The sequence below is a fragment of the Coregonus clupeaformis genome, chromosome 1, assembly GCF_020615455.1.
Source record: "Coregonus clupeaformis isolate EN_2021a chromosome 1, ASM2061545v1, whole genome shotgun sequence".
Classification (NCBI taxonomy): Eukaryota; Metazoa; Chordata; class Actinopteri; order Salmoniformes; family Salmonidae; genus Coregonus; species Coregonus clupeaformis.
The window spans coordinates 54,411,189-54,433,053 of NC_059192.1; the positions used below are offsets into that span (position 1 = coordinate 54,411,189).

The 21,865-nt window shown below is 42.4% G+C and overlaps 1 pseudogene; it reads right to left on the reverse strand.

The window, feature by feature from the left end:
- Positions 1-8,157: 8,157 nt before the first annotated feature.
- Positions 8,158-15,047, reverse strand: LOC123482018 (annotated as a pseudogene).
- Positions 15,048-21,865: the final 6,818 nt, after the last annotated feature.

Here is a 21,865-nt window from a genome sequence, read left to right on the forward strand (position 1 = left end):
TGTATTCTCTCATGTATTTTCAGGTTCCCTAACTTGATAAAACTTTTCCCACACTGAGAGCAGAGATGAGGATTCTCTCCTGTGTGTGTTCTTTCATGATCTTTCAGTTTCCCCTAACTGGGTAAATCTCTTTCCACAATGGGAGCAGTGGTGTGGTCTTAATGGTTTGGGCATCTCTGGGTCTGGTTCCCCCGAAGGACTCTTCCCCCTGTCAGAGTGAGAGTCTGGTGTCTCTCCTGTCAAAGACAGAGTATTTAGTTCAATAACAAAACAGAGACTTGAAAGAAACCTACACATGATAAAACTGTCTTCTTTTGAGGTTTAATCCAGACTAGATCTCTCATAAAATAGTACATTTGGATCCTGGATGCTTATTGGTTGATAGCTGTTAGTAGGGATGTGCACGGTTATTTGAATATTAAAACGGACGTTAGTATTCAAATACTTGTGTGAGTATGCATTTTGATGAGGCCTATTTTAACATTGAAAAGGCTTTTCCTAAATTACATAAAAATATCCATGTGACATTGTTACATACAAGGATATAACATTGCATTTTAAATTAATTTCAATGTAATTTTTAGGACATGCACGGTGCAACAGGAAGCCTTCATGTGTGTAGCTTGTTGTTTATGTTGGCCAATAAAAGCAGGTGAGAGTTCACGAATGCATTGCAAGTTGGAATAAAATTACGGAATAAAAAGTTAGTGAAATGAGAAGGAGTAGGCCACAACGAGCAACCAACAGGTAGGCTGTTGTTTTATCTAAATGGGGTTGGGGAGAAAGCACAGCATGTAGCCTCAATTAGCCTAGCTAGCTGTAGCCCTTGATCATGACTCTCAGTTCCATTACATTACACATAAGTGTCATTGGATGAAGGCATTTTGTGTACGGGGGAGTTTTGTTAAGAGCCCCGATGCCAGGTCTGAACATTAACACGCATGGCTTGTGCTATGGTTTTGGAAGCAGAAGGACCTTATCTTTCATATTAGAAAAAAACTTTCAAAACTCAAGGTTAAATTGATCTACACCTTTATAGGGTTAGTGTTCCATATCTCCATGTTACAGCACTTGTTTACAGAAAACAGACAGAAGACAGAGGTGACCACCTGTGACAATTAGGTATCAAGTGTGCTCCGAACACCTGTGTGGAGGCACCCATAGCTGTATGGATCTGTGCAAACTGCTGCAGTAAGTGTATCTTTTTATTTGAAGGATAATTTTTTTCTGATGAAAGATAAGGGCCATATGTTTCAAAAGCCGTATCGCAAGCGATGATTATCAATCTTTCTAAACATTGTAGTTCACATGAGCCAGTCGTGGGCGAAGCTAACCGCTGAAAACTGTAAGGAGAAGGCAGAAGGCCGCCTAGAGTTTGAGAGCTAAGCTAGCTAGCTAGCTTCTCTAGGCTACTCCAGTCAAGATAGGCACTGTTAATATGGGATGATAAATAATATATATTCGGATAACTGACAAAAATGAATTATACTATTCGAATAGTGTAATTATTTAAAAAAAAACATCCCTAGCCGTTAGTTATTCACGATAATCTAGGATAATGGACAGCGCATCCACTGTCCCGCAGCCCAGCCAGGCAATTCAAACTATTCTCCACTGGGAAAAAGCATCTAGAGATTTTTACCCAATGCTTCTAGTCTAACAGTTGGTTTGCAACAGAGGGCAGGCATTTGTATGAACCTTGTATAATAATAATGATATGCCATTTAGCTTTCATCCAAAGCAACTTAGAGATGTGAGTAACTTAGTCATACATTTGCTCTCATGGGATGTCGAGTATAGAGACTGAGAAAAGCACTACAGGGTCGTTTCACCTCAAAAAAACACAAGAGGATTTTGACACCCACCATCTAAGATTGTTCTGAAATCGTTGTAGTTAGTAACAGATACGATTAGCATTCCTTGAAACATTATTTTATTGAAATGGAGGACTGGCTTGAATTGTGATGACCACAATTTATTTTCATCATGAGCCAAATCTATTGGTTTTCTCCCCAAAGTTGCAAAGGAAATATTGTGACCTATTTAATAAACACAAGAGACAGCAAAATTGATAAAAGACTATGGCGGTATAGCAGGAACAGCAGCATCCAGTGGTCAAAACCTGGTACTTTCACACTACTTTATGGTAAATAATGCAAGCAACTTCAATGACAGATTTCTATGAACAGGAGAAAAAAAAAGAAAAAATAGTTAATAGCAATACTCCAAGCCACAGCTTCATACTACTTGTCAAACATAGAGAACTGATACTGTATACTGCTTGTTGGGGTGGGATTGACATGGAGTGTAGGGGGTCCGTGGGTCGCTTTTGACATTTCTTTTGAATTCCTCAGTGTTCGGATGAAGTTTGGTCCAAATCGGATGTTGGGTACTATATTTATTTGAATATTATCTGAATAAGATCAATTAAAATGGCCAACTTGGGTGCAATCAATTAGCTTAATTTTTTTTAAATATAAAATAATGTTTCAGGCATCCCAATCTTACCTGTTTCTAACTACAGAAACAATTTCAGAACAAACTGAGATGGTATGTGTCATGTTTAGCTGATATTCAGAGATTAATGTTTGATGGTTGCCTCTGCTCTTTGTAGTGTTAACAATTAATTCCTACAGTACAGAACAACATATTCAAGCTTAGAACTTCAGTAGCATGCCCCTTTTAAACCACTATCATTGGTATCTTATGGATGGTCAGTCCATGTATCCATAGTTTTGCCTGTGTTTTGGAGAGTGGGTACGTTTCTCTAGCCCCATCTCTCATCTGTGTACCAAAACAAGTGTCAGGCCAGCCATTTTGCTGTTGTTTAAATCCCGGAGTGCCCCTTTAAAACCACACATCAGTTCAACAACTGCTGAGTTTGTGCCCCTGTTTTTAGGACAGTGCTTACTGGTGTTCATCAGATCTCTAGTCTTCTTTTCTTCCTCCTCCTCATTCTTATCCTCCTCCAATGTGACAGTAATCTCCTCCTCCTTCACTCCAAAAACGTCGTCCTCTTCTTTCACTGTGACAGTCATCTCCTCCTCTTTTACTCCAAAAACTGCATCCTCCTCTTCTTTCACAGTAACATCTTCCTCTTTCACTGTAACTTCTTCCTCTTTTACAGTAACATCCTCCTCTTTCACTCTGAAAGTTTCTTCCTCTTCTTTCACTGTAACTTTTTCTTCTTCTTTCACTGTGACAGCCTCAAACTCTACTTCTTTTTTGACGGTGACAGCCTCCTCCTCTTCCTTCTGCTCTTTTACGAGAGTTTCTTTCTCGGTCCAGCAAACCTCCGCTTCTTTAGCAGGATAGGAGTAACTCTGAACCCATGGTTTGGGTTGTTAGCTTAGCTAGCTAGCTAGCATTAGCGACTAGACTAACGTTAGTGCTACTGCTAGCTAATTTAACCAGCCAGCGCTGACTAACAATGTAAATATTACATTAAATTGGGTAACTAGATACGACAGAAGCGTGTTTAAAACACAGTGACTAATATACATCGGCTATGTTCACTAGCAAACTACCGGGGTGGTTTAGACCGCTGTGAAGCAGGCAAGAACAACTAAGTACTTCTGGGTCACGGATTTTGGAATCCTTCAGAATAAGAGTCCCGTCCTGTATACTTCGTAAATTAATAATTAGGGTGACAATGATTGAAAATGTGCACAATTATCGATATATTTTGTACTGCTTATCATACAAAGAATAATTACAATTATTTTCTATGCGATATTATGTGATTTATATAATATTTTGACGATTTATTTTCAAGCCTAAAAGGTCAACAATGTTTTTGGGGTGTACTCCTATCATTTATTGCACTGTAGGAGCTTCTTTCAGAGGAGCATCACTGCTCATTTTGCGGCCCTTAAAGAGTGGCCAATCAGCTTATACAATAGTTTTTTCATATTGGACATACATAGTACACTGAACACAATCTTCTGTACGTTGTGTCGCAGTAAAAGGAAGGGTCTATTCTACTCTGGAGCACTTACAGTTTCCAAATCCATAGAGTTTACACCAAGAGGAGCGTCATTGCTCATTCTGTAACCCTTAAAAAGTGGACTATCAGCCTAAATCCAATAGTTTTTTTCATACTGGACATACAGTGTATGTATGTATGTGTATGTGTGTGTGTGTATATATATACACAGTGCATTCGGAAAGTATTCAGATCCCTTGACTTTTTCCACATTTTGCTACGTTACAGCCTTATTCCAAAATTGATTAAATATTATGTTTTTCTCATCAATCTACACACAATACCCCATAATGACAAAGCAAAAACAGGTTTAGACATTTTTTCAAATTTATAAAAAACATACCTTATTTACATAAGTATTCAGACCCTTTGTTATGACACTCGAAATTGAGCTCAGGTGCATCCTGTTTCCATTGATCATCCTTAAAATGTTTCTACAACTTGGAGTCCACCTGTGGTAAACTCAATTGCTTGGACATGATTTGTAAAGGCACACACCTGTCTATATAAAGGTCCCACAGTTGACAGTGCATGTCAGCGCAAAACCAAGCCATGAGGTTGAAGGAATTGTGCGTAGCGCTCTGACACAAGATTGTGTCGAGGAACAGATCTGGGGAAGGGTACCAAAAAATGTCTGCAGCATTGAAGGTCCCCAAGAACACAGTGGCCTCCATCATTCTTAAATGGAAGAGGTTTGTAACCACCAATACTCTTCCTAGAGCTGGCCGCCTGGCAAAACTGAGTAATCTGGGGAGAAGGGCCTTGGTCAGGGACCAAGAACCCGATGGTTACTTTGAAAGAGCTCCAGAGTTCCTCTGTGGAGATGGGAGAACCTTCCAGAAGGACAACCATCTCTGCAGCACTCCACCAATCAGGCCTTTATGGTAGAGTGGCCAGATGGAAGCCACTTCTCAATAAAAGGCACATGACAGGCCGCTTGGAGTTTGCCAAAAGGCACCTAAAGGACTCTCAGACCATGAGAAACAAGATTCTCTGATCTAATTAAACCAAGATTGAACTCTTTGGCCTGAATGCTAAGCGTCATGTCTGGAGGAAACCAGGCACCGCTCATCACCTGGCCAATACCATCCCTATGGTGAAGCATGGTGGTGGCAGCATCATGCTGTGGGGATGTTTTTCAGCGGCAGGGATTGGGAGACTAGTCAGGATCAAGGGAAAGATGAACGCAGGAGTGGCTGAGAGGCCCAGCCAGAGCCCGGACTTGAACCCGATCGAACATCTCTGGAGAGACAACATCTCTACAGTAACCTGCTGATTTTCGAATAAAGCGACCAGGGCGTCAACTGACAGGGGGTTGCTCTGGGCAGCATGTCGCTTATGCGTCAGTGGGGAGGCAACGGATACATTTGTCCATTACCAGTCAATCTATTGCTGATGGCCCGTCCCCCGTGGTAAGCCAAGTTCTAGCTAGTCTAACCAGCTCAGCTAATTGAGGTCTTACCGGGGCGTGGCCATCATAGGCCCAGGAGTGGAACCGTTGGGCCCGGGTTGGTAGGTTGTGCCCATAATGGGCAAAGATGGCAGTTTTTTCACAGCAGCATAGTTGTCGACTTCCGCCAGCACCAAGTCCCTACAGGCCCTCTGGGCTTCTCCAGTCAGAAAGTGGAACACTTTGCCAGCCCAGTCCTCCTTGGGCCATCGCTCTCTCTGCGGTGCGCTCAATTACCTTTAGATAAGCTGCAATGTCATCTTCAGCACTTAGCTTGGTGAGGACCTTGCCTGGTTCCGTCATTCGGTCCGGCCGGACCATGGTTTGGCTAAGCTGTGTGACAGTCTCCTGAAGGGCAAGGAGGCTTTGGGTTTGCTGTTTTTGGGCTTGCACCAGCTGAGTTAAAGTGTCTTCCATGATGACCACCGGCTTCTTATTCTATTGTGAGTTCAGAGCATGGGAGGGTTGTGCCCACATCCTCCACCAACTGTGGCAACCCAGGGGAGTCAGAGGTGAAACTCACAATAAAATAAGACCGCGGGAGACCGTTTTGCGGTGCTCAAACAAAAGTTGTTTTTTAATAAAGGTTGTGGGGAACGGGGAGGGGAGAAATACAACTGAAAGGCCTCTCAGGTAACGGGTGGGTCACTCTGTGTCCGGCGTGGCGGCTCCTCGGTCCGCCTGGAGTCCGGGGGTTTCAATACTTGCTCTCAACCTCCCCGGGTGGCGTGCTGCCTGGGAATGGGTCCTCTTCCTTTGGGCAAAGAAAAGGAAGAGAGAGAGACAGGTGAGTCAAACATTGCCTAGTATCTTCTTTGGCGTCTGATCGAGGTGCGTATCATACTCACTCCGGTTCTTCTGAGGTCTAGGCGTACCCTCTACCTGTCTGACCAAGCACACAAATGACTGCACCTCTACTTATATCCATTTGGGGTAACAAGGGACAGGTGGGTCCAATTCCAGGTGCCAGTTGGTTGCAGCACCTGGACTGGGTAGTATTGGTGTTGAATCACCAGCCCCAGTTGGTGCCTGTAGAGCTGTCCATGGTGCTGACTCACCTTGGCCTCTCTAGCCCCTGGAGCTGACCAAGGACCTGCTCCTTCCTTTGTAGCTCCCTGCTGGCCCCCGGGTTGCCACAACACACACACAGCCAGAGTTTGAAAAGGATAATTTAATCACAAAGCGTATACCCTGAAACGGACATCCTCTACATTCAAACTGACATACTCCATATTTAGTTCATGTTTCGAAATTTAAAAAAATACAGCTATTTTTAAGTCTGCTTTATACAATTTGATTTCATGTGGCATGAACAAAAGCACAATTTCTCAGTCAAAATATGTGACAAGTGTGGGAGCAGCATGTCTTCTCTCATGAACTTGAAGTCCATTTGATGTGATTTATTTAGTGGTAAGGCATCTCCCCTGTGTTTATTACCTCATGGTATTTTAGGCTCCCTAACTGGGTAAATATAATTCCACACTAACCATGTTGCCATCCAACCTTTTTATGCGAGTAAAAACAAATCACGACAGGTGTGATAGAAACAGGGAATGTTGGTACAATTTCATAAATGTCGACAGACAACTTGTTCGTTCGACATGGTGGGATATTTTTGTGTCTGTAAAATTAACTATGCGACAATTCCGGTGAAAACGCTTTCATGCACAAATATTGATAGAATAACCATCATGTCGAAGTAAACTTGCAGTCACATTGATATGTTGTGTGGTCCTCCCACCGCAACTTAAATAACCATGCAGTTTATTTGGCTACAGATTAAATAAGTTAGGATGAACTTCACAGGGTGGTGAAAGTGCACGGTGATGAGATTGATGCTCCTTTCCAATAAATATCCAGGGTCTTCATTTGTATGCTGGCGACATGATGATCGGTGCTTGGCTGCCAATTGACAAATAAAAATGATTTTGCTCTTATCCACAATCTCATCATGTAGGCTCCCTCCGCACTGTATCTGTGAGTTGTTGGCTAGAGTGCACGTGCCAAGACCAGAGTGGGCACATTTGCTGTTTATTGCAGACATTTACATTTACATTTAATCATTTAGCAGATTTACAGTTAAGTGAGTGCATACATTTTCATACTGGCCCCCGTGGGAATCGAACCCACAACCCTGGCGTTGCAAACGCCATGCTCTACCAACTGAGCTACATCCCTGCCGGCCATTCCCTCCCCTACCCTGGACGACGCTGGCTAATTATGTGCCGCCCCATGGGTCTCCCGGTCGCGGCCGGCTCTGACAGAGTCTGGATTGTGCCAGACTTTTTGTGCCAAATCATCGACAGAAAAAAAAAGGGATGGAAACATATACTTGTTTTATTTGGTAGGCCTAAATGAAAAGTTATACGACTTAGTGCTTTTATGTGCACTATGTCATCACCCACAGCTTTTTATTTTCAACAAGTCACTTTGATGGAAACACACCTCTGGTGGGAAAATTTTAATATTTTTCATGCATATTTTTGAATATTTGCATTGAAATCTGTCGCAAATTGGATGGAAACCTAGCTACTGGGAGCATTGATAAAGTTTCTCTCTGGTGTGGATTATTTCATGTGATTTCAGTTGCTTTACCCAAGTAAATTTCAATCCACAGGAGTAGTTGAAAAAGGTTTCTCGCTTGTGTGTCTTTGCTCATGCCGTTTCAGTTTCCCTAACTTCTTAAAACTCTTTTCACAATGAAAACAGTGGAAAGGCTTCTCTACTGAGTGTATTCTTTCATGTTTTTTAGGTTACTTGACGTGGAGAAATTATTTCCACACTGGGAGCAATGGTAAGGCTTTTCTCCTGTGTGTGTCCTCTTATGTGACTTCAGGTACCCTGATTGGGTAAAACTCTTTCCACACTGAGAGCATTGGAAAGGCTTCTCTCCTGTGTGTATTCTCTTATGATCTTTCAGGTTCCCTAACTGGGTAAAACTCTTTCCACACTGGGAGCATTGGTAGGGCTTCTCTCCTGAGTGTATTCTCTCATGTTTTTTCAGGCTCCCTAACCGGGTAAAACTCTTGCCACACTGGGAGCATTGGTAGGGCTTCTCTCCTGAGTGTATTCTTTATGTTCTTCCAGATGCCCTAACCGGGTAAAACTCTTTCCACATTGGGAGCATTGGTAGGGCTTCTCTCCTGAGTGTATTCTTTTATGTTCTTCCAGATGCTCTAACCAGCTAAAACTCTTCACACAATCAGAGCATTGATAGGGCTTCTCTCCTGTGTGTATTCTCTCATGTTTTTTCAGGCTCCCTAACCGGGTAAAACTCTTTCCACACTGGGAGCATTGGAAAGGCTTCTCTCCTGAGTGCGTTCTCTCGTGTGATTTCAGGGACCCTGATGAGGAAAATCTATTTTCACATTGGGAGCAGTGGTAAGGCTTCTCCCCTGTGTGCGTTCTCTTATGTTCTTTCAGGTGCCCTAACTGGATAAATCTCTTTCCACACTGAGAGCAGTGATGTGGTCTTGCTGGTTTGGACGTTTCTGGGTCTGGTTCCTCTGAGGGACTCGTCCCGCTTTCAGAGTGAGAGTCTGGTCTCTCTCCTGCCAAAGAAAAACAAAGTATTTAGTTAAACAGAGGGTCATTCCATGTCATTTCAGCAAGCCATGACACCCACCATCTCAGATTGTTCTGAAATTGTTTCTTTAGTTAGAAACATATAATATTAACATTCTTGAAACATTATTTTGTTGAAATATAATTTGATCTCTGAGAAATTAGCAAAAGCTATTGGTTTTCTACCCAAAGTTGTAAATAAAATGTTGTGACCCATTTAATAAACACAAGAGACCAGCAAAATGGATAAAAGGGTGTGGTGGCAGTAGCAGTAGCGGCCTCTAGTGGGCAAAAAGTGGTACTTTCACACAAATGTAGGTTAAAGAATGCAAGCAATGGCTAATTTCTCTGAACAGGGGGGAAAAAACCAGCACCAGATTCACAGGGGATACATTAAAAAGGTTGAAGAAGCAATACTCCAAGCAGCAGCTCCATACTACCAAATCCGTAAACATGGGTACCCTCATAGATATCATCCTGACTAATTTACCCTCTAAATACACCTCCGCTGTCTTCAACCAGGATCTCAGCGATCACTGCCTTATTGCCTGCGTCCGTAACGGGTCCGCGGTCAAACGACCACCCTCATCACTGTCAAATGCTCCCTAAAACACTTTAGCGAGCAGGCCTTCCTAATTGACCTGGCCCAGGTATCCTGGATGGATATATATCTCATTCCGTCAGTAGAGGATGCCTGGTTGTTCATTAAAAGTAATTTCCTCTCAATCTTAAATAAACATGCCCCATTCAAAAATACAGAACTAAGAACAGATATAGCCCCTGGTTCTCCTCAGACTTGACTGCCCTTGACCAGCACAAAAACATCCTGTGGCGTACTGCATTAGCATCAAATAGCCCCCGCGATATGCAACTTTTCAGGGAAGTTAGGAACCAATATACACAAGCAGTCAGGAAAGCAAAGGCTAACTTTTTCAAACAGAAATTTGCATCCTGTAGCACTAACTCCAAAAAGTTTTGGGACACTGTAAAGTCCATGGAGAATAAGAGCACTTCCTCCCAGCTGCCCACTGCACTGAGGCTAGGAAACACTATCACCACCGATAAATCTACAATAATCGAGAATTTCAACAAGCATTTTGCTACGGCTGGCCATGCTTTCCACCTGGCTACCACTACCCCGGCCACCAACTCTGCACCCTCCGCTGCAACTTGCCCATGCCCCCCCGCTTCTCCTTCACACAAATTCAGACAGCTGATGTTCTGAAAGAGCTGCAAAATCTGGACCCCTACAAATCAGCTGGGCTAGACAATCTGGACCCTTTCTTTCTAAAACTAGCCGCAGAAATTGTCGCAACCCCTATTACTAGCCTGTTCAACCTCTCTTTCGTAACGTCTGAGATCCCCAGAGATTGGAAAGCTGCCGCGGTCATCCCCCTCTTCAAAGGGGGTGACACTCTAGATCCAAACTGTTACAGACCTATATCCATCCTGCCCTGCATTTCAAAAGTATTTGAAAGCCAAGTTAACAAACAGATCACCAACCATTTCGAATCCCACCGTACCTTCTCCGCTATGCAATCCGGTTTCCGAGCTGGTCATGGGTGCACTTCAGCCACGCTCAATGTCCTAAACGATATTATAACCGCGATCGATAATAGACAGTACTGTGCAGCCGTCTTCATCGACCTGGCTAAGGCTTTCGACTCTGTCAACCACCGCATTCTTATTGGCAGACTAAATAGCCTTGGTTTCTCAAATGACTGCCTCGCCTGGTTCACCAACTACTTCTCAGATAGAGTTCAATGTGTGAAATCAGAGGGCTTGTTGTCTGGACCTATGGCAGTCTCTATTGGGGTGCCACAGGGTTCAATTCATGGGCCGACTCTTTTCTCCGTGTATATCAATGATGTCGCTCTTGCTGCTGGTGACTCTCAGATCCACCTCTACGCAGACGACACCATTTTGTATACATCTGGCCCTTCATTGGACACTGTGTTAACAAACCTCCAAACGAGCTTCAATGCCATACAACACTCCTTCAGTAGCCTCCAACTGCTCTTAAACACTAGTAAAACTAAATGCATGCTCTTCAATCGAACGCTGCTGGCACCCGCCCACCCGACTAGAATCACCACTCTCGACGGGTCTGACCTAGAGTATGTGGACAACTACAAATACCTAGGTGTCTGGTTAGACTGTAAACTCTCCTTCCAGACTCACATTAAGAATCTCCAATCCAAAGTTAAATCTAGAATCGGCTTCCTATTTCGCAACAAAGCCTCCTTCACTCATGCTGCCAAACATGCCCTCGTAAAACTGACTATCCTACCCGATCCTTGACTTCGGCGATGTCATTTACAAAATAGCCTCCAACACTCTACTCAGCAAATTGGATGTAGTCTATCACAGTGCCATCCGTTTTGTCTCCAAAGCCCCATACACTACCCACCACTGTGACCTGTACGCTCTTGTTGGCTGGTCCTCACTACATGTCCGTCGTCAAACCCACTGGCTCCAGGCCATCTATAAATCACTGCTAGGCAAATCCCCGCCTTATCTTAGCTCATTGGTCACCATAGCAGCACCCACCCGTAGTCTGCGCTCCAGCAGGTATATCTCACTGGTCATTCCCAAAGCCAACACCTCCTTTGGCCGCCATTCCTTCCAGTTCTCTGCTGCCAATGACTGGAACGAATTGCAAAAATCTCTGAAGCTGGAGACTCTTATCTCCCTCACTAACTTTAAGCATCAGTTGTCAGAGCACCTTACCGATCACTGCACATGTACACAGCCCATCTGAAATTAGCCCACCCAACTACCTCATCCCTATATTGTTATTTATTTTGCTCTTTTGCACCCCAGTATCTCTATTTGCACATAATCTCTTGCACATCTAGCATTCCAGTGTTAATACTAATTGTAATTATGTTGCACTATAGCCTATTTATTGCCTTACTTCCATAACTTGCTACATTTGCACACACTGTATATATATTTTCTGTTGTATTTTATGACCTTATGTTTTTTTTACCCCATATGTAACTCTGTGTTGTTGTTTTTATCGCACTGCTTTGCTTTATCTTGGCCAGGTCGCAGTTGTAAATGAGAACTTGTTCTCAACTGGCTTACCTGGTTAAATAAAGGTGAAATAAATAAAATAAAATAAAGACATAAAGAACTGATACTGTATACTGGTTGTTAGGGGGGGTCTGTGGGTGGCTATTGATCATTTATTGGATTCCTCATGTCTTACTCATTGTCCAAATCGGATGTTAGGTATGAAAAATAAATGTATGCACTCACTAACTGTAAGTCGCTCTGGATAAGAGCGTCTGCTAAATTACTAAAATGTAATGTAAATGTAAAAAGTAAAATGTAAATGTACTATATTTATATAAGATTATATGGATCCCATAAATTAAAAATGGCCAAATTGGGTGCAATCAATTAGCTTAATTTCTCAGAGATCATATTATATTTCAACAAAATATAATGTTTCAGGAATGCTAATCTTGTCTGTTTCTAACTACAGGAATGATTTCAGATGGTGGGGGTCGAAATCCTCAATCCTCTTTCTTGTGCTTTGGAATGACTCCAGAGAGACCAGGGTTGTATAAACGGAAGCAAACAGGCCGAAATGTGGCGGGGGGACGGACGGACTACCTGATCTTGTCCAATAAGAAATGCTTGCTTTCGTTTTGAGTTGCAAAAACGTTTTGCTACGGGCGTGCACTAATGAAGCTGTACTTCCCATTCCAGTCCACTAGATGGAGACATGTAACCGCTGGTTATTTAGACAACTCCACTGGTGAAGAAGGCGGTGAGGTTGAGGTCCACTGAAGGAGTACGTGCTTCGGAAGTGATTCAATGGGTGGTCGAGAAAATAAACGACGGAATACGTTTTTGGGACTGCAAAAAGGGAAAACATCTCGAGAAACGTCGTAGGGATGCCAGAGTCCCCTGCTGCAAACCAGGAGTACGGTGGAAGTAACGTTAGACAAAGATTTGGTTGGAGAGCCTCATAAATGGCGTCCCTTGAGAAAGCAAGAACAAGATGTACGTTAGGAGAAGTGCAGTATTATCATAAGGAGAGATATACTTGGATTAAGGAGGAGGAATGGAGTGAAAAAGAGAGGCAGAGGAGGTCTAAGAGAGAGAGGGAGGAAGATTGTGAGCTTGAGTCGGTTACAAATGACGGGAAAAATGGAGAAGGTTTGTTAAAGAAGAATGGTATAAAATGTAAGCAGAGTGAGCTGAAGACAGGAGGAGAAATGGAAGTGAATGAGGTGGGTGAAAAAAAGAGTTGGGTATAGTGGAATCGGTGAGGGTAACCAGAAGTGGTTTAGTGATAATTGTTTGTGTTTCTGTTGGTCAGAGGGAGAAGGCGCTCGGAGTTAAACAAATGGGGGCAAGAAATGTGAATTGTTTCGCTCTCAAGAAAAGGGCGCCATTGAAAGGAGTGAGTACTGGGGTATCAGTAAATGTTAAAGTTGACCAACTGAAGGGGAAGATTACCGGTGTTTGTGATGCTCGTCGTTTGGTGCGACGCAAACAGGGTGGCGAGAGTGGGGAAACAGAAGAGTCATTGTCTGTTCTTTTGAGTTTTGAAGTTGAGTCTTTGCCCGACAAAGTGAAGTTAGTTATCCTGTACGGGCTTATGTGCCGAATATATTATGATGTTTCAGGTGTCAAACTTATGGGCATCTGGCAGCAGTGTGTAGGAGGGAGGTTCCAAGGTGTGAAAAGTGTGCAGAAGGGCATGAGACAAAGGAATATGTATCATTGGGGAAAGTAGTGGTATGTCCCGTGCGAGAGAGGCAGGTTGAGGTTTCCAGGGTAAGAGTGGTGAAGAAGTTGTCATGTGCTGAGGCAGTGAAGAAAGTAGAGGAAGAGGGGTCAAGGGGGAGGAGTGGTGAGAGTAGGAGATATGTACCAGTACAGAGGGAAAGGCCAACAAGTGATATATGTTTCAGTAATATTGGATTTTTAGCATTTATAGTAATGGGTATTAATTGTACTGCAGGGATGGAACATAAGTCTAAGAAAATGTAGGTTGTGGTGGCAGATGCAGACTTAACACACCCTGTAATTCTTCTCATGTTAAGTGGTGATGTCCCATCCTTTCAGGTTGAGGGCATGAGGTAGGAATACATAGATTTAAATAGTGGAGTAGGGTGGTGTTAAATGGTTTATTTTGTTTAAAAAATAAACAAAGGTTGTGAGTGTAGTGTTAGATGGTAGGGTATTTCTTTATTTTATTTTCCAAGCAAAATATAAGGGAGTTGTACTCCAGTCTAGTATGTGGCGGTAATGCAACATATTGGATGCCAACCGCCGTTAAACCTCATTTAAGAAGAAGTGCACTAATGAATATGACCCTGAATGAAACATCCACATGATACAACTGTCTTCCTGTAAGGTTTAATCCAAATCAGATCCCTCAATAACCTGAGGCCAAGTTTATCACTACGACAAAGACAAGCTGATAAAAGCCAAGTCTGGTATTTGTGTTATACTAACACATAGCATCTGTAATATTCTAAGACCACTACCCTTGTTTTGGTAGATAGAAATTAAACTAGTGTGAATAAACAACTATTATATTCATACCGTGTGCAGGAATTAAAATAAACTAGCTACCTTTATCATAGAAAGCATAAAGTGCTATTTTGTATGTATTTGATACATTGTTATGTTTTGTTGGTGGTCCCCACTCTTTGTAGCTTTAACTAAATAGTACAGTAAAACGTAATAGAATGCCCCTTTTAAACCACACATTCAACAACTGCAGAGTTTTTGCCCCTGTTTTTGCCCCTGTTTTTGAGACAGTACTTACTGGTGCTAATCAGATCGCCAGTCTCCTCCTCCAATGTGACAGTAATCTCCCCCTTCTTCACTCCAAAAACGTATCCCTCTCCCTTCACTGCGACAGTCATATCCTCCTCTTTCACTCCAAAAAAAGCATCCTCATTTTTATTTTCCTCCTCGTCTTCTTTTACAGTAACGTCCTCCTCTTTCACTCTGAAAGCTCCTTCCTCTTCTTTCACTGTAAATTCTTTCTCTTCTTCTTTCACTGCGACAGATTCACCCTCTACCTCTTTTTTACGGTGACGGCCTCTTCTTCATTCTCCACTTTCACGAGAGTTTCTTTCTCCGTCCAGCAGACCTCTTCTTTAGCAGGGGGAGTAGCTTAGTGAGCTCATGGTCGAGGATGTTAGCTAGCTAGCGACTAGCCTAGTGTTACTTTATCCAGACAGTTAGCTGACTAACAACAACAATTAGCAATTAAATGGGGTAACTAGTAGATACAACGGAAATGTATAAGCGTCCAAAGAGCTCCAATGTTTCAGATATATTGGCTAGCAAGCTACAGAGGTGGTTGACAAGATTTCATTGTTGTTGAATAATCTTCTTTGATTAGGTTTAAGGGCGGTTGGTATCCAGTAAATGTTGCATTACCGCCACCTACTACACTGGAGTATAACTCCCTTATACTTTGCTTTAAAAATAAAAATAAATAAAAAAATACCCTACCATCTAATACTACACTCACAAAAAACTAAATATTTATAATAATTATAACTGAGTGTGTGCAAAGCTGTCATCAAGGCAAAGGGTGGCTATTTGAAGAATCTGAAATATAAAATGTATTTTGATTTGTTTAACACTGTTCTGGTTACTACATGATTCCATATGTGTTACTTCATAGTTTTGATGTCTTCACTATTATTCTACAATGTACAAAATAGTAAAAATAAAGAAAAACCCTTGAGTGAGTAGGTGTCCTAAAACTTTTGACCGGTAGTGTATGCTTCAGTAACGTTGGCTTCTTAGCGTTCATAGGAATGGTTATCAACTGTACCGCAGAAATGGAATGTAAATCACAGAAAATACAGTGGCTTTGCGAAAGTATTCAACCCCCTTGGCATTTTTCCTATTTTGTTGCCTTACAACCTGGAATTAAAATGGATTTTTGGGGGTTTGTATCATTTGATTTACACAACATGCCTACCACTTTGAAGATGCAAAATATTTTTTATTCTGAAACAAACAAGAAATAAGACAAAAAAACAGAAAACTTGAGCGTGCATAACTATTCACCCCCCCTCAATACTTTGTAGAGCCACCTTTTGCAGCAATTACAGCTGCATGTCTCTTGGGGTATGTCTCTATAAGCTTGGCACATCTAGCCACTGGGATTTTTGCCCATTCTTCAAGGCAAAACTGCTACAGCTCCTTCAAGGTGGATGGGTTCTGCTGGTGTACAGCAATCTTTAAGTCATACCACATATTCTCAATTGGATTGAGGTCTGGGCTTTGACTAGGCCATTCCAAGACATTTCAATGTTTCCCCTTAAACCACTCAAGTGTTGCTTTAGCAGTATGTTTAGGGTCATTGTCCTGCTGGAAGGTGAACCTCCATCCCAGTCTCAAATCTCTGGAAGACTGAAACAAGTTTCCCTCAAGAATCCATCATTCCTTCCATTCTGACCAGTTACCCAGTCCCTGCCGATGAAAAACATGGTAGGGGGATTACAGAAGATAGCCCTAGTTGGTAAAAGACCAAGTCCATATTATGGCAAGAACAGCTCAAATAAGCAAAGAGAAATGACAGTCCATCATTACTTTAAGACATGAAGGTCAGTCAGTACGGAACATTTCAAGAACTTTGAACGCTTCTTCAAGTGCAGTCGCAAAAACCATCAAGCGCTATGATGAAACTGGCTCTGATGAAACCGTCACAGGAATGGAAGACCCAGAGTTACCTCTGCTGCAGAGGATAAGTTCATTAGAGTTACCAGCCTCAGAAATTGCAGCCCAAATAAATGCTTCACAGAGTTCAAGTAACAGACACATCTCAACATCAACTGTTCAGAGGAGACTGTGTGAATCAGGCCTTCATGGTCGAATTTCTGCAAAGAAACCACTACTAAAGGACACCAATAAGAAGAAGAGACTTGCTTGGGCCAAGAAACACGAGCAGTGGACATTAAACCGGTGGAAATTTGTCCTTTGGTCTGGAGTCCAAATTTTAGATTTTTGGTTCCAACCGCCGTGTCTTTGTGAGACGCGATGTGGGTGAACGGATGATCTCTGCATATGTAGGTGCCACAGTAAAGCATGGAGGAGGAGGTGTTATGGTGTGGGGGTGCTTTGCTGGTGACACTGTCTGTGATTTATTTAGAATTCAAGGGACACTTAACCAGCATGGCTACCACAGCATTCTGCAGCGATATGCCATCCCATCTGGTTTGGGCTTAGTGGGACTATCATTTGTTTTTCAACAGGACAATGACACAACACACCTCCAGGTTGTGTAAGGGCTATTTTACCAAGAAGGAGAGTAATACACTGCTGCATCAGATGACCTGGCCTCCACAATCCACCGACCTCAACCAAATTGAGATGGTTTGGGATGAGTCGGACCGCAGAGTGAAGGTAAATCAGCCAACAAGTGCTCAGCATATGTGGGAACTCCTTCAAGACTGTTGGAAAAGCATTCCAGGTGAAGCTGGTTAAAAGAATGCCAAGTGTGTGCAAAGCTGTCATCAAGGCAAAGGGTGGCTATTTGAAGAATCTGAAATATAAAATGTATTTTGATTTGTTTAACACTGTTCTGGTTACTACATGATTCCATATGTGTTACTTCATAGTTTTGATGTCTTCACTATTTTATGATATTATGATTTTTGCCCATTCTTCAAGGCAAAACTGCTACAGCTCCTTCAAGGTGGATGGGTTCTGCTGGTGTACAGCAATCTTTAAGTCATACCACAGATTCTCAATTGGATTGAGGTCTGGGCTTTGACTAGGCCATTCCAAGACATTTCAATGTTTCCCCTTAAACCCCTCAAGTGTTGCTTTAGCAGTATGTTTAGGGTCATTGTCCTGCTGGAAGGTGAACCTCCGTCCCAGTCTCAAATCTCTGGAAGATTGAAACAAGTTTCCCTCAAGAATTTCCCTTTATTTAGCGTCATCCATCATTCCTTCAATTCTGACCAGTTTCCCAGTCCCTGCCGATGAAAAACATCCCCACAGCATGATGCTGCCACCACCGTGCTTCACTGTGGGGATGGTGTTCTCGGGGTGATGAGAGGTGTTGGGTTTGCGCCAGACATAGCGTTTCCCTTCATGGCCAAAAGCTTTATTTTAGTCTCATCTGACCAGAGTACCTTCTTCCATATGTTTGGGGAGTCTCCCACATGCCTTTTGGCAAACACCAAACGTGTTTGCTTATTTCTTTAGGCAATGGCTTTTTTTCTGGCCACTCATCCATAAAGCCCAGCTCTGTGAAGTGTATGGCTTAAAGTGGTCCTATGGACAGATACTCCAATCTCCGCTGTGGAGCTTTGCAGTTCCTTCAGGGTTATCTTTGGTCTCTTTGTTGCCTCTCTGATTAATGCCCTCCTTGCCTGGTCTGTGAGTTTTGGTGGGCGGCCCTCTCTTGGCAGGTTTGTTGTGGTGCCATATTCTTTCAATTTTTGAATAATGGATTTAATGGTGCTCCGTGGGATGTTCAAAGTTTCTGATATTTTTTTAGAACCCAACCCTGATCTGGACTTCTCCACAACTTTGTCCCTGACCTGTTTGGAGCGCTCCTTGGTCTTCATGGTGCCGTTTGCTTTGGTGGTGCCCCTTGCTTAGTGGTGTTGCAGACTCTGGGGCCTTTCAGAACAGGTGTATATATACTGAGATCATGTGACACTTAGATTGCACACAGGTGGACTTTATTTAACTAATTATGTGATATCTGAAGGTAATTGGTTGCACCAGATCTTATTTAGGGGCTTCATAGCAAATGGGTGAATACATACAGTGCTATGTAAAAGTATTTGCCCCCCTTTCTAATTTTCTCTACTTTTGCATATTTGTGATACTGAATGTTATCAGATCTTCAACCAAAACCTAATATTAGATAAAGGGAACATAAGTGAACAAATAACACAACAATTACATATTTATTTCATAAACAAAGTTATGCAACACCCATTTCCCCTGTGTGAAAAAGTAATTGCCCCCTTACATTCAATAACTGGTTGTGCCACCTTTAGCTGCCATGACTCCAACCAAGCTGGTGCTGTATGTCACTGCATCATCAGGAAACGGGTACTGCTGGTAGACAGTTACACAGGAAGTCATTCAGAAAACATTTACAGTGCCTTCAGAAAGTATTCATACATCTTGACTTATTCCACATTTTGTGTTACAGCCTGAATTCAAAATTGATTTTTTTTTATCTCACCCATCTACACACAATACCCCATAATGACAAAGTGAAAACATGTTTTTTTTTAAATGTTAGAAAATTTATTGAAAATGAAATACAGAAATATCTCATTTAAATAATTATTCACACAGCTGTGAGTCTTTCTGGGTAAATTCTTCAAGCTCTGTCAGATTGGTTGTTGATCATTGCTAGACAACCAATTCAGGTCTTGCCATAGATTTTAAAATAGATTTAAGTAAAAACTATAACTTGGCCACTCTTGACCATTCACTGTCTTCTTGGTAAGCAACTCCAATGTAGATTTGGCCTTGTGTTTTAGGTTATTGTCCTGCTGAAAGGTGAATTCATCTCCCAATGTGTGGTGGAAAGCAGACTAAACCAAGTTTTGTTGAATACTCATTTCTGATTTGCTTGAAGGGCACTCTAGACCGGGTGGGTCTAATCCTGGATGCTGATGGGTTAAAACCACGTTCCAGCCGGTGTCTATTCCACAATTTACCACTGGCTAAGGCTATGACATTGAAGTGCCTATTCACTATTCCATCTGACTGCGCAATCCACTGTCTTATCAGCCCAGCCAGGCAATTTATAAACTTGATCTCCACTGTAAAAAGCATCTAGCCATTATCTCCCGTTTCTTCTAGACTAGCATTTGGTTTAACCTTGCTGTCTGTGTCTCCGACATTTGCAACATTGTTTCAATATTAAAAGTCGATCTCTAGCTGTCCCATAGTAATGAATTGCCGGGAGTCCGGAGGAGACAAGCTGGCAACTTTTCTCAGCCAATCGAAATCATGAATCAGCATTTTTGTGTCATTCAATAGAAAAAACACGAAATGCAGCTAGTTTGGCTGTCATTCCAGCTTCAGTTTGAAGTGATTGTGTTAGCTGTGTAGTTGGCTAGCTCCTCTGAACAGTGTCCTGGCGAGAGAGAAAATGTTCTATGCCAGCAAAATCGGCCATCATTAGCTCATTGTTATGGATGTATCCCAATAAATGTCACTAGAAAACCACTAAAGCAAATGCAAATGCAGCTGCTTTGCTGTTATTCTGGCTGCACTGTTTGACGTGACTTTGTTAGCCGAAGTTGGCTGGCTAGCTAGCAAGCAAGGGATAAGATCGTTGCCAGCCATCATGGCAATGGAACATTTAGAACGACCGACTGGTTCGCGTCCATAGATTTAGAATGAAAATACTTAATGACTGGTTCGCGTCGCTGGCAATCTAACCGATGGAACAAACGACCAGCAGGCTTGGGTAGTAACCTTCGATTTGTGTCGGGACGATCTCGTGGAAGGATGAAATCATATGAATAAATATGTCAATCATTATTTGAATATGTTTGTAACCTGTTGTATAAAAGTGATAATGCCCTCAAAGCCGGTGTTTGGAGGATATATTGGCATGATTTGCAAGCCCTTGACTTCTCGGGCCCAACAACACCCATGCCAATATATCTTCCAAACACTGGCTTTGAGGGCATTATCACTTAAATAATGCACAGTATAATTCAATTGCTTTGAAGTTAATTCTTACATGTTCTATGTTTGAGCTGCTTTTAAAATCAAAAGTCGAATTGAAAACATTATTGCCATTGTTGAATTCAATTTTCATAATAGCAAGCTAGGACTGATGGTTTAGTTAGCTATACTAGCAAGTATGTTTGTTTGGTTACCAAGGCAACTACTGTAGCTAGCTATCTAGGGTGTGTTCGCAAATTCAAGCTGGTAGTTATTTTTTTGCTCTATGTGTCCCCATGCATTTTCAGGTGCCCTAACCACCTAACTCTTTCCACATTGGGAACAGTTGTGTCATCTCGCTGGTTTGGGCGTCTGTGGGTTGTCAACATGCTAGGCTGGCTAATGCTAAAGCAACCAATTGGATTCCGGTAGCTACTCACCCAACACTAGGCGTCGAATTTTCATGGAATCCAATTGGCTGCTATAGCATTAGCTAGCCAAGTATGCTGACGAAAACTGCAGTTTAATAAAAAACTAGCAGTATTTCAATCTTCTCATCATTTCGGGATGAGGTACGTTTTCCCAGCCATATACCGCACCGGGCTCCCTGTCCACATTCCGGCATAGCACCGTTCCAACTCGAGAGAATAAATTAACCAGAGTTTGATCCTTTTGGCTAGGGACTAGCCTAGTGCATGGGTAATTTAGCAAGCCATCTAGCTGACTAACTAGCTATATGACAGAAGTGTGTCTAAAACACAGTGGCAAAGACACACTCATTGAAAGCGTCTAAAGAGCTCCAATGTTTCGGCTGTTGGCTACTAGCAAGGTACAGAGGTGACTGACTAGCTGTTGTTGAATTAGCGTCCCATCCACTAGATCAGCGGTATTCAACTCTTACCCAGTGATGAGGACAATGTAAGATTAACACATTGGCCTTGCAACATGCATTTGGAGTGTAAGTGTGTCACTAACCTTGTTTTTACCTACAGTAACATTAAGATAGCTAGGATGAACCCTACTCCTTGGCCAGAGCGTCCAGTGCACACTCCGTGAGTGAAACGCTCTGAATTTACTAACGAACAATCTGAGAACGCTCTGAATTTACAAACGCCCAGAGCGCACTCTGAGCGCTCTCTGGCACTCCAGAGTGAATTTACGAACGCACCCTATAGGTCACACTAGCAGCATCGCCTGAAAGACGCACATCGCAATCT